Raw genomic sequence first — 11,443 nt, forward strand, 5'->3', positions numbered from 1 at the left:
AAATGAGGGAAGAAGGAAACCAAGAAGGGCGGCACTGTGGCTCAGCTGGAAAGCGTTGGTCTCACAGTTCTGAGGTCGCAGGTTCAATCCTGGACCCGCCTGTGTACAGTTTGCATGTTCTCCCTGTGCCTGTGTGGATTTACTCCGGGCACTCCGGTTTCCTTCCACATCCCCCCCAAAAATGCATCATTAATTGGACACTCTAAATTGCCCCTAGTTGTCATTGTGAGTGTGGCTGTTTGTCTCTATGTGCCCTGTGATTGGCTGGAAACCAGTTCAGGCTGTACTTTCCCTCCTGCCTGTTGACAGCTGGCATTGCCTCCAGCAGTCTTGCGAACCTCGTGAGGATAAGCGGCTAAGAAAATGGATGGATGGATGGATGGAATCCAGGGAGTCCAATCCAATTTAACAGATGGTGAACAAAGTCCGAGCTTCCGTTTTTGCAATTGTGTTTCAGGTATTGATAAAATTGGTGGAGGTTTCCAGAAACGTTTATCAATCGTGAAAGACAAAATACTCATTGCGGGTTTTGCTGAGGTTTACTATTTGTTTTGTACACTTTATTCATTGGAATTCGTGTTTGTAAAAATAAACATTTATTTCCATTTGACAACTTTAGTGCACAGTAATCTTAACGAGCTGGATGTTGGAAAATTAATATTGCCACGGTTGCAGGTTTTGCTCCACTTGTCTTTTTCTTTAATTCATTCTGTGCGAGGCCTCCCAGTTCACGTGGACATTTGACTTCTAAATCAATCACTGGCCGAGCTAACTTGATCTTTTGTGAAGCGGCACAGCAATTGATTGGTTTCCATAGCAGGCTCACAGTTCTGAGGATCCAGATTAAAATCTGGCCTCGCCTGTGGGGATTTTGCATCTTCTCCCTGTGACTGCGTGGATTTTCTCTAGGTGTTCCAAAACCTCCAAACATGCATCGTATTTTGATTGAAGACACTAAATTGCCCATATCATAGGTGTGAATGTGAGTGTGAATGTTTGTTTGTTTAAATCACCTCTGCATATAACAACTCTCAATACATTTGGGAACTGAGCAAACTAATCATTGAAGCTTTGTCATTTGCTTTTTCTCATTCTTGCTTGATGTGCAACTTCAGTTGCTCAATGGTCCGGAGTCTCCATTGTTGTAATGAGTGGAAGACAGGTCTGGAGTGCTGGCAGGTCAATCTAGTGCTCACACTTTTTTTTTTCTTTACCATCAATCCATGTAGTAAAACATGTAACAAATGCAAAATGTGGCTTTGCATTGTCTTGCTGAAATAAGAAGAGATGTTCCTGAAAAAGAAACTGCTTGGATGGCAGCATATGTTGTTCCTGAAAAAGAAACTGCTTGGATGGCAGCATATGTTGCTTTTCAACCTTTGGGTACATTTCAGCCTTCATGGTGCCTTCACAGATGTGCAAGATACCCATGCCATGGGCACAAACACACACCAGTACCATCACAAATGCTATCTTTTGAACTTTGTGCTGACAATAATCTGGAGGATGCTTTTTCTTTTTGCCTGAGAGGGCATGACCTCCATAATTTCAAAAAACATTTTGAAATATGCATTTGTCAGATCACAGCACACTTTTCAAATGTGGCATCATTCCATCTCAGATGAATTTGGGCCAAGGCGAAGCTGGCGGTGTTTTTGGTTGTTGTTGATATATGGCTTTCATCTTGCATTTGGAGTTGTAAGGAGAAACAATGCTGACATTGACTTCCTGAAGTGTTCCTGAGCCCATGTGGCTATATCCTTTACATAATAATGTCGCTTTTTCATGCAGAGCTGTCATAGAGATCAAAGGTCATAGGCATTCAATTTTTTTGTTCTCCCAATTCTCTGAAACTTTTGTTGCTATTATGGTCCATGGACGATGAAATCCCGAAATTATTTGATATTGTATGTTGAGAAAAGTTCTTCAACTGTTTTAACTATTTCCGCAAGCAGTTGTTCACAAAATGGTGAACAACACCCCATCCTTGCTTGTGACCAACTGAGCCTCTTGGGGATGGCGCTTTTATACTCAATCATGACACTCACCTGTATCCAATTAACCTGTTCACCCGTGTCTATTTGGAGCTTTCTTCAACTTTCCTTGTCTTTTTTTGTCCCTTTCCCAGCTTTTGTGCAATATTTTGCAGGCATCAAATTTAAAATTACAGAAAATTTGCAACCCCCACTCAAAAAAATTAAGCTTCATCAGTTTTGACTATGAAATTGTTGTCTGTCTTTGTAGTGTATTCACTTGAATATATGTTGAAAAGGAAACCTATCCTTTAAAGTGCTTTTAATGAGTTGGATGCTGGAAAATAAATATTGACATGGAAAGGAAGGAATGAATGTCATGGGCCTGCCGGTCCCTGTCCTGGCTGTGCCGGTCCTTGATGCGGCACACACCTCCCGCAATCAGCAGAGGCGCACACCTGCGGTGAGTTTGGACTATGCCGCGGGCGGTCCGATGTGGCCTCTGCTGCAGGTGATGTTCAGTGCAGGTGGACGTTTATACATGGCTACGGCGTTCATTGACTCCGGGTCTGACGCCAATCTCCTGAAACCGCGAGTGATTGACTTATTTGGCCTAGAGACCTTTATAACGCAGCGTCTGAGACACACCTATGCAGCCAATGGCAAGTTTTTGTGCCGGATGACTCTGTCTATCACCGTAAAGAACAGGTACCCTCTTCCCCTAATCGCCACGGCCTTTAAACTGCTGACAGGAGCCAGGATATTTACTTAGCTGGACCTGAGGAACGCGTACCACCTGGTGCGCATTAGGGAGGGGGACGGAAGGAAAACTCCCTTTAACACGCCCATGGAGCATTATGAGTACCTGGTAAAGCCTTTTGGACTGACGAATGCACCAATGATGTTCCAGAACTTTGTCAATGGCGTTCTATGGAAGATGCTCAATAGGGAGGTTTTCATATATCTTGACGACATAGTGATTTTTTCCCTGGACAAAGATTCCCATATCGGGCACGTCTGGGCTGTGCTGTAGCAGCTGTTGTGGTACAACCTGTACGGGAAGGCAGAGAAATGCGAATTCCAATTCTTGTTCCTGGGTTTTGTCCTAGCGGAGGGGGAGATCCACATGATTGAGGCCGTCCTTCAGTGGCCCACTCGTACGAATCACAAAGAGGTACAGAGATTCATTGGGTTTGCCAACTTTTATCGCAAGTTTATTCAGAATTTTAGCACCATAGCTGCCCCTTTGCATGCACTCAGCCTGCAGTGCCTTCGACTGGAATCCAGCCTGCCAGGGGGCTTTCAACAAGCTCAAGGCCGGTTTCATGTCAGCACCGGTTCACATCTTGCCTGACCCCGAGAGTCAGTTTATTGTTGAGGTGGACGCATCGGATTCAGGAATAGGGGTAGTCCTCTCTCAGAAGAGTTCCAGGAATGGGAGACTACACCCCTGTGCATTCCTCTCCTAAAGGCTGATGCCGGCGGAACTTAACTATGACATCAGAGACCATGAGTTGCTCGCCGTTAAGACTGCCATGTCCGAGTGGAGGCACTGGTTGGAGGAGACTCAGGTCCCGTTCCTAGTACTGACGGACCATAAAAACCTAGAGTACCTAAAATCCGCCAAGAGGCTTAATGCCCGGCAAGCTACGTGGGCACTCTTTTTCACTTGGTACCGGTTGTTTATGTCCTACTGGCTGGGGACCAAGAACGGGAAGCCCGTTGCGCTGTCGCGTATATATGAGGGAGCGAGAACCGAGCCAGATCACGCCCCAATTCTTCCTAACACCTGCTTCATCTCGACCTTCACTTCGAAGATCGAGATCCAAGTGAAAGGAGCCCTTCAAGACTTCAGGACATGGAAACCGGTCTCCGATGCCAGGCCTCTCGCAACCCCACCTCGTGGAGTCGGCAGCTCCGCTGGGTGGAATACTCACATAACTCCCTTCCCTCCGCATCCACAGGTATGTCGCCTTTCCCTGGGGTGCATGGTTCGCGTTGTGGCACGCACCTCCCGCAATCAGCGGAGGCGCACACCTGTGCCTTGTCTCAAGCAATCATGTCTGATACATATAGGATCATATGTATGGTGTGGCCTTTGCCAGATTGCTGCCTTATGCCTCGTTCGCGCAATTTCCTGATCCTTTTCTTGCTCTCTCATGTACCGACTCGTGCCTGCCTACTGACCTGCCTCTTATGCCTGCCGATTCCATTAGTGCTACTTCCGTGGACTGCCCATTGGGTTCTCGACACCGGACCAAATAGAAACGCTTCCCAAACTCCCTCAGCGCCTCCTCAGTTGTGCATTTGGGTTCAACCCCGTGTTCTGGTCGTGACAAAGATTGGTTGGTTGTTGCAAAGGTTTTTGGACAACTATTGAGCATTTTCGTCTTTGAGTGCAAAAGCTTAGACAACAGGGGACCAAAGTTTTTAATATCTACAGCAGTCATTGTCTGAAGAATTAAGGTAGGAATGGGAAATGTAGAATGGGATCTCGCTTGAAAACACAATATATTTACTCATGAATTAGTCCATCCATCCATTTTATTCACTGCTTACCCTCACGAGGGTCATGGGGAGTGCTGGAGCCTATCCCAGCTGTCAAAGGGCAGGAGATGGGGTACACCCTGAACTGGTTGCCAGCCAATCGCAGCGCACATAGAGACAAACAGCTGCACCCACAAACACACCTTAGGGCAATTTAGAGTGTCCAATTAATGATGCATGTTTTTGGAATGTGGGAGGAAAGCCAAGTGCCCGGAGGAAACCCACGCAGGCATGGGGAGAATATGCAAACTCCACACAGGCAGGTCCGGAATTCAACCTGGGACCTCAGAACTGTGAGGCCAACGCTTTACCACCTGATCCACCATGCCGCCCTCATGAATTACTGTTAAAAAAAATTATGTGGCAATATTGGTATAATCACAATTCAGGATTTGGTTTGAATGTTAGTTTTGGTAGTCAATTAGGTTTTGAGTAAATTATTTATGATTTGGGCTTCTAATCCATATGTGAATGACTTCAGTTTCAGTTGGGAGAACCAACGGGGTTGTAACACCTCAAGGCTGTTTTCGACATGTGGTTTAATGTAGTAATTGTCAATTAAGCATGTTATATATGTGACATTAATTACTCAACTTATGACCAAAGTGCTGCCTCGGCGCATGCCATGCATTTTCATGTTAAATTGAAGGTCATTTATTATTGGATTACAAAATGATGACGCTTCTTCTTGCTCGGGATAGACATTGAAGAAGGAGTTTAAAGAACAATTAACCGAAACCCAATAATGCTCATGTTAATGTGTTTTTCCTCTCCTTGGCATACTAATTAAGATATAAATCTTATGGACAATGTCAAAATACTTTGATTTATATCATCCTGCAGCCTTGCTTTTTCTATACTGCTTGACATGATTAAAGTCAAGTTAAGCTAGAACTAAAGTTGTAGTGGGCAAGGGGAAAAGCAGTCCCTGGAGTGGTAACCATCCATCCATCCAAGACCGTCATTGGGGCTTCTTCACACCGCATTGCTGCTTGGGGAAATTACACAGACGCCTTCTGTTTTTCTGGAAATTTGCTCACTTGGAATATTCGCTGGAAAGAACATTTGTTTGTTTGAGAACATTCGTTCAACGTTGGTGGCTATTCGCCATTTGGCTCAACTTCTCGGTCTTTGAAGTTCCATTTTATTTTAGTTGTTTTATTGTGCCTGTGTTGTATTGTTGTGTGTGTGATTAAATTGTCTTAAATACAATACAACTGCTTTGTCACATTTTGGTGGTTTGAGCAAAGGGGATTTTAGTCTAAATTCACATGTAACACACTGCACTGAATTCAGTTATACAAATGCAAAGTCATTTTACTGCCAAACATGAGAGCACAATTATGTTGAATGGAGAGGATTTTATTATTTCTTGTTTGCAATACCAGCAAAACACACCAATGTTGACTTTTGTTTTGAGTCGGCATTGTCATGATCCTGGATTCCAGCCAGGGCTGGGCGTGGCCGTCTAATCTGAAGGTGCACACCTGCGCCTCATGACCTTTGATTAAGACCCAGTACATATAGGACCTGGGGGACGACAGAGACTCTGCTAGATCGTTGCCTCTCATGCCTCATTCCCGCACTACCGTACTCCTGACGTCTACCTCCCGTGTACCGACCAACGCCTGTCTCCCGACCTACCCCGTAAGCCTGCCGTTACTGATCTTGCTGCTTGTTTGGACTGACTCCCTGGTAACCGACATTGGAACGAATAAAGGCTTATTCCGCACTGCTTACCTCTCACCTGAGTCGTGCATTTGGGTCCACCCCCGAGTCTCGTCCATGACAGGCATTACAATCAGTGAATATTTTATTTCAAGAAAGATTTTAACACAGATTTTGCAAAGGTCAGCAAAAGGAAATCCCAGCAGCTGTTTCGTTTAGTTAAATATGTTCGAACAATAGTGACCTAGCAGCTCAACACCCACTAAATATTAGTTTTTTGTTTGTCTTTGACAAGCTATGGTGTTGCAGTATAGATGAAATGGGTACTTTTGGTCTTCTTTTGGCCTGCGCTGTCTTTTCTTGTTGTATGCCACATTTGTTCTTCTTATGCTGCCATAATTCACATGGAAACAACAAAGCCCCCAGGAATGACCTTTGGGAATGTCTGTCACCAAGCAATCTTTTATAGTTCCTCTGAAAACTGAATGAATAGAATGTCCGGTGTTGTACAAAAGTAATGCACAGCAATATGATTAAAGAGACATGCTTTTTAGTTACTTAAAAAAAAAAAATCTTAAAAAATTTGAAATCCTATGCAAATCCACTCATAAGTCAATTTTATAAACCCATGTTGTTTTAGGGTCATAGAAATGAGTGCTTTCTACAGATAGCAATTCTTTTTTTTACCTTGCTGTGAAGATATTTTGGCCCTTATAGAGCTTATGGACCTACGTCATAAAATCACGTGACCTTTGTTTATGTCGCCATATTGCTGGTCTAACAAAGCATTATTTAATACTAAGTCGGTTGGAGAAAACACAAAAATATGTCTTATAGCACAACACCCAGTCTTGTCCGTTACCGTTAGAGATTAAGAAGGTGAAAATAAACTAAGGTACATGGAAAAATTTTATAAACTCGGCATAGAGGACCCGTATTTAATGGCGAAGTCGATGTTTTTGCCAATAAGAAATTGGACTGTTAATTTGCTTCCGCTTGTTTTGGACAACTGGATGTACACATGGATCTGGTGAGTAAATCCCCGAGATTTACATGGAAAAGTTTGAAATTCTGGACGCATACAAATACTTCGTTGCTGGAGCAATATCGATCTTTTCAGCTAGTATTCAATACAAATACCAATATTTAAATAAATGATCCCTGGTTTTACACAAACTTGCATTCATTAACTATGATTGAAAAAAAAAAGACAATCATCTCCAGGGAACGTACACAGAAGCAATTGCGGCCACACTTCTTTTTCTTTCGGCTTGTCCAGTTAGGGGTTGCCACAGCGTGTCATCTTTTTCCATCTAAGCCTATCTCGTGCATACTTTTCTCTAACCGCCACTGTCCTCGTGTCCTCCCTCACAACATCCATCAACCTTTTCTTTGGTCTTCCTCTCGCACTTTTGCCTGGCAGCTCCATCCTCTGCACCCTTCTACCAATATACTCACTCTCTCGCCTCTGAACATGTCCAAAGCATCCAAGTCTGCTCTCTCTAACCTTGTCTCCAAAACATCCAACTTTGGCTGTCCCTCTAATGAGCTAATTTCTAATCCTATCCAACCTGTTCACACCAAGCGAGAACCTCAGCATCTTCATTTCTGCTACCTCCAGTTCTGCTTCCTGTTGTTTCTTCAGTGCCACCATCTCTAATCTATACATCATGGCCAGCCTCACCACTGTTTTATAAACTTTGCCCTTCATCCTAGCAGAGACTCTTCTGTCACACAGAACACCAGGCACCTTCCACCAGCTGTTCCACCCCACTTGGACCAGTTTTCTTCACTTCCTTACCACACTCTCCATTGCTCTGTATTGCTGACCCCAAGTATTTGAAGTCATCCACCCTTGCTATCTGTTCTCCCTGGAGCTTCACTTTTCCTCCTCTGCCCCTCTCATTCACACACATATATTCTGTTTTACTTCGGCTAATTTTCATTCCTCTCCTCTAGTGCGTACCTCCATCTTTCTAATTGTTCCTCCGCCTGCTCCCTGCTTTCACTGCAGATCACAATATCATTGCGAACATCATGGTCCAAGGGGATGACAGTCTAACCTCATCTATCTATTACTACTGCAAACAGGAACGGGCTCAGCGCGGATCCCTAATGCAGTCCCACCCCCACCTTAAGTTCTTCTGACACACATTCGGCACATCTCACCGCTGTTCTGCTGCCTTCATGCATCCCCTGTAGTATTCTAACATATTTCTCTGCCACACCAGACTTGCAGTACCACAGTTCTTCCGTGCAGTACCACAGGTACTCTGTCATAGGCTTTCTCAAGGTCATCTGTGTTACTCTTTTTAGGCATGAAAGCATACTGTTGCTCGCAGATACTTACTTCTGTCCTGAGTCCAGCCTCCAGTACTCTTCCCCATGACTTCATTGTGTGGCCCATCTTTATTCCTCTGTAGTTTCTGCAGTTCTGAATATCCTTTGTTCATAAAAATGTGGACTTGCACCCTTTTCCTCCATTCTTCTGGCATCGTCTGTCACGCTAGTATTCTATTGAATAAGTTGGTCAAAAACTCCACAGCCAACTCACTTAATTGCTTCCATACCTCCACTGAATTGTCATCAGGACCAACTGTCTTTCCATTTTTCATTCTGTTCAGTGCCTTTCTAACTTCTTCCTTACTGATCAATGCCACTTCCTGGTCATTCACGCTTGGCTCTTCTACTTTACCTTCTCTCCCAATTTCTTCATTCATTAGCTTCTGAAAGTACTCTTTCCATCTACTGAGCACACTACTGGCACCAGTCAACATATTTCCATCGCTATCCTTAATCACCTTTACTTGCTGCACATTCTTCCCATCTTTATCCCTCTGTCCGGCCAACCTCTATAGATACTTTTCTCCTTTCGTATCCAACCCGGTGTACATGTCGTCATATGCCTCTTGTTTAGCCTTCGCCACCTCTACCTTTTCCCTACGACGCATCTCAATGTATTCCCTTCGCCTCTTGTCAGTCCTCTCTGTGTCCCCTTGTTCGCTAATCTCTTTCCTTGGATGACTTCCTGAATTTTGGACTTCCACCACCTCCTTTTCCTCTTTCCAACCAGAAGACACACCAAGTACTCTTCTGCCTGCCTCTCTGAATACCTTGCCAGTAGTATTCCAGTCTTCTGGGAACTCTTTCTGTCCATCTAGAGTCTCTCTCACCTCTTTCCAAAAGGCCACACAACATTCTTCCTTTTTCGACTTCTACCACCTGATTGATGTCTTCTTAATCTTCCTATGCGCTACCAGAGTCATCCTACACACCACCATCCTATGCTGTCGAGCTACACTCTCCCCCACCACTACCTTACAATCGGTAACCTCCTTCAGATTACACCATCTGCACAAAATATAATCCACCTGCGTATTTCTACCTCCGCTCTTGTTGGTCACTCTATGTTCCTGTCTCTTCTGGAAATAAGTGTTCACCACTGCCAATTCCATCCTTTTTGTGAAGTCCACCACCATCTGCCCCTCAAAGTTCCTTTGCTGAATGCCATCACTTCTTCATCGTCCCTGTTTCCTTCGCCAACATGTCCATTGAAATCTGCACCAATCATAGCGCTCTCTCGGTCTGGGATGCTCAGGACTACTTCATCTAGTTCCTTCCAGAATGTCTCTTTCAACTCTCAGTCACATCCTACCTGTGGGGCATAGCCGCTAATCACATTATACATAATACCTTCAATTTCAAATTTCATCTTCATCACTTGCTACTCTCACTGATACCCTTCACCTCCAAGACATTCTTAGCTAGCTCTTCTTTTAAAATAACGCCTACTCCATTTCTCTTCCCAACTACTCCATGATAAAATAATTCAAACCCTGCACCTAAACTTCTAGCCTTACTCCCTTTCCATTTGTTCTCTTGGATGCACAATATAGCAACCTTTCTCCTAATCATCATGTCAACTAACTCCTGAGCTTTTCCTGTCATAATCTCAACAATCAAAGTCCTGACACACAGCTGTAACGGTTTGTGTACTCCTCGTCTTCTTCCGACAAAGCCCCTTTCCTCCTCTTTTTTTTGTCTTCGACCTACATTATCTGAATTTCTACCTGCGCCTTGCAGATTAACAGTTCCGGGGCCAGGCGTAGGAAGCCCGGGCCGCGACCTAACCATTATGGAATTTGTGGGATCAATGCTCATAAATGTTTGGGACACTTTTATCCCGGATGCCCTTCCTGACACAATCCTCTGCATTTATCCAGGCTTGGGACTGGCCGACATCTTGCACAATATTCTGCTGCCCAACAGGCAGCAGGTATTAAAAAAAAAAAAAAAAAAAAAAAAGAAGCAATCAAATAAACAAAGGTATCACATACTGCCTAATTACGGAGATTGCGGCCACACAGCTTTTTTAAATACAGAATGTTCTCAAATGATCCAAACTTGGCATTATAAATACTTCTTGTTAATTTGAGATTGAGAAGAATAATTCCTATCTGAAATGAAGCGATCGCTACACAGGCGTGCATGTATTTTTCTTGGGCACCATCCATCATGTTTAATTGCAAAAATCCATTGATATTTTCTGGTCTTTTCAGCTGGTATTCCATAGAATGATCTCTTCGAATATCTGTTTCGTCTGTTGTGACAACCTACGGCACAACAGGTCTCGGGCAATTTGAACAATCTGATGTGGTTCAATGGCTCCCGCAGTGCAGAACAGATAGATTTGACTGGCAATATGGCGCCGTGCAAACTGTGACGTCACGTGGACGAGCTCTATAGAAGTTTTAATTCAGCAACACTGGAGGGTTTTCAAGCATGTAGGACCCTTTTAAAGCAGAGATACTGATGGTGTAGAGGTATAGTCGTCTGAATTTTTTGTGAGTTCAGTTGCCCCTCAGTGAGAGTGTTAATGTGTTCACTGCAACTGACTGGTGACCAGTTCAGGATAGGATAAGTGGCTTGGAAAATGTATTGATGACATTTATATACTCTAACCTGCTGCAGAACCCAAGTGTGCTTCACCTTAAGGGAACAAGTTGTTGACTGAACATTCTCATTCAGGATTTTTTGGTGAAGAACAGAATTCATGGTTCAAGCCATCACAGCAAGTCATCCTGGTCCTGATAGAGAACCCCCTGGTTGCATATCGCTGTGTCCTTCCCAGGGGTACATGGTGGTGCTTTCCATCGTTGACCGGTTCTCCATGATGGTCCATTTCGTGCCGGCCCTGAAGATCCCGTCCGCCAAGCAGATGGCCCAGCTGCTGCTGGACGAGGTCGTCTGCTACC

Source organism: Syngnathoides biaculeatus, chromosome 4 (assembly GCF_019802595.1).
Source record: "Syngnathoides biaculeatus isolate LvHL_M chromosome 4, ASM1980259v1, whole genome shotgun sequence".
Taxonomy (NCBI): Eukaryota; Metazoa; Chordata; class Actinopteri; order Syngnathiformes; family Syngnathidae; genus Syngnathoides; species Syngnathoides biaculeatus.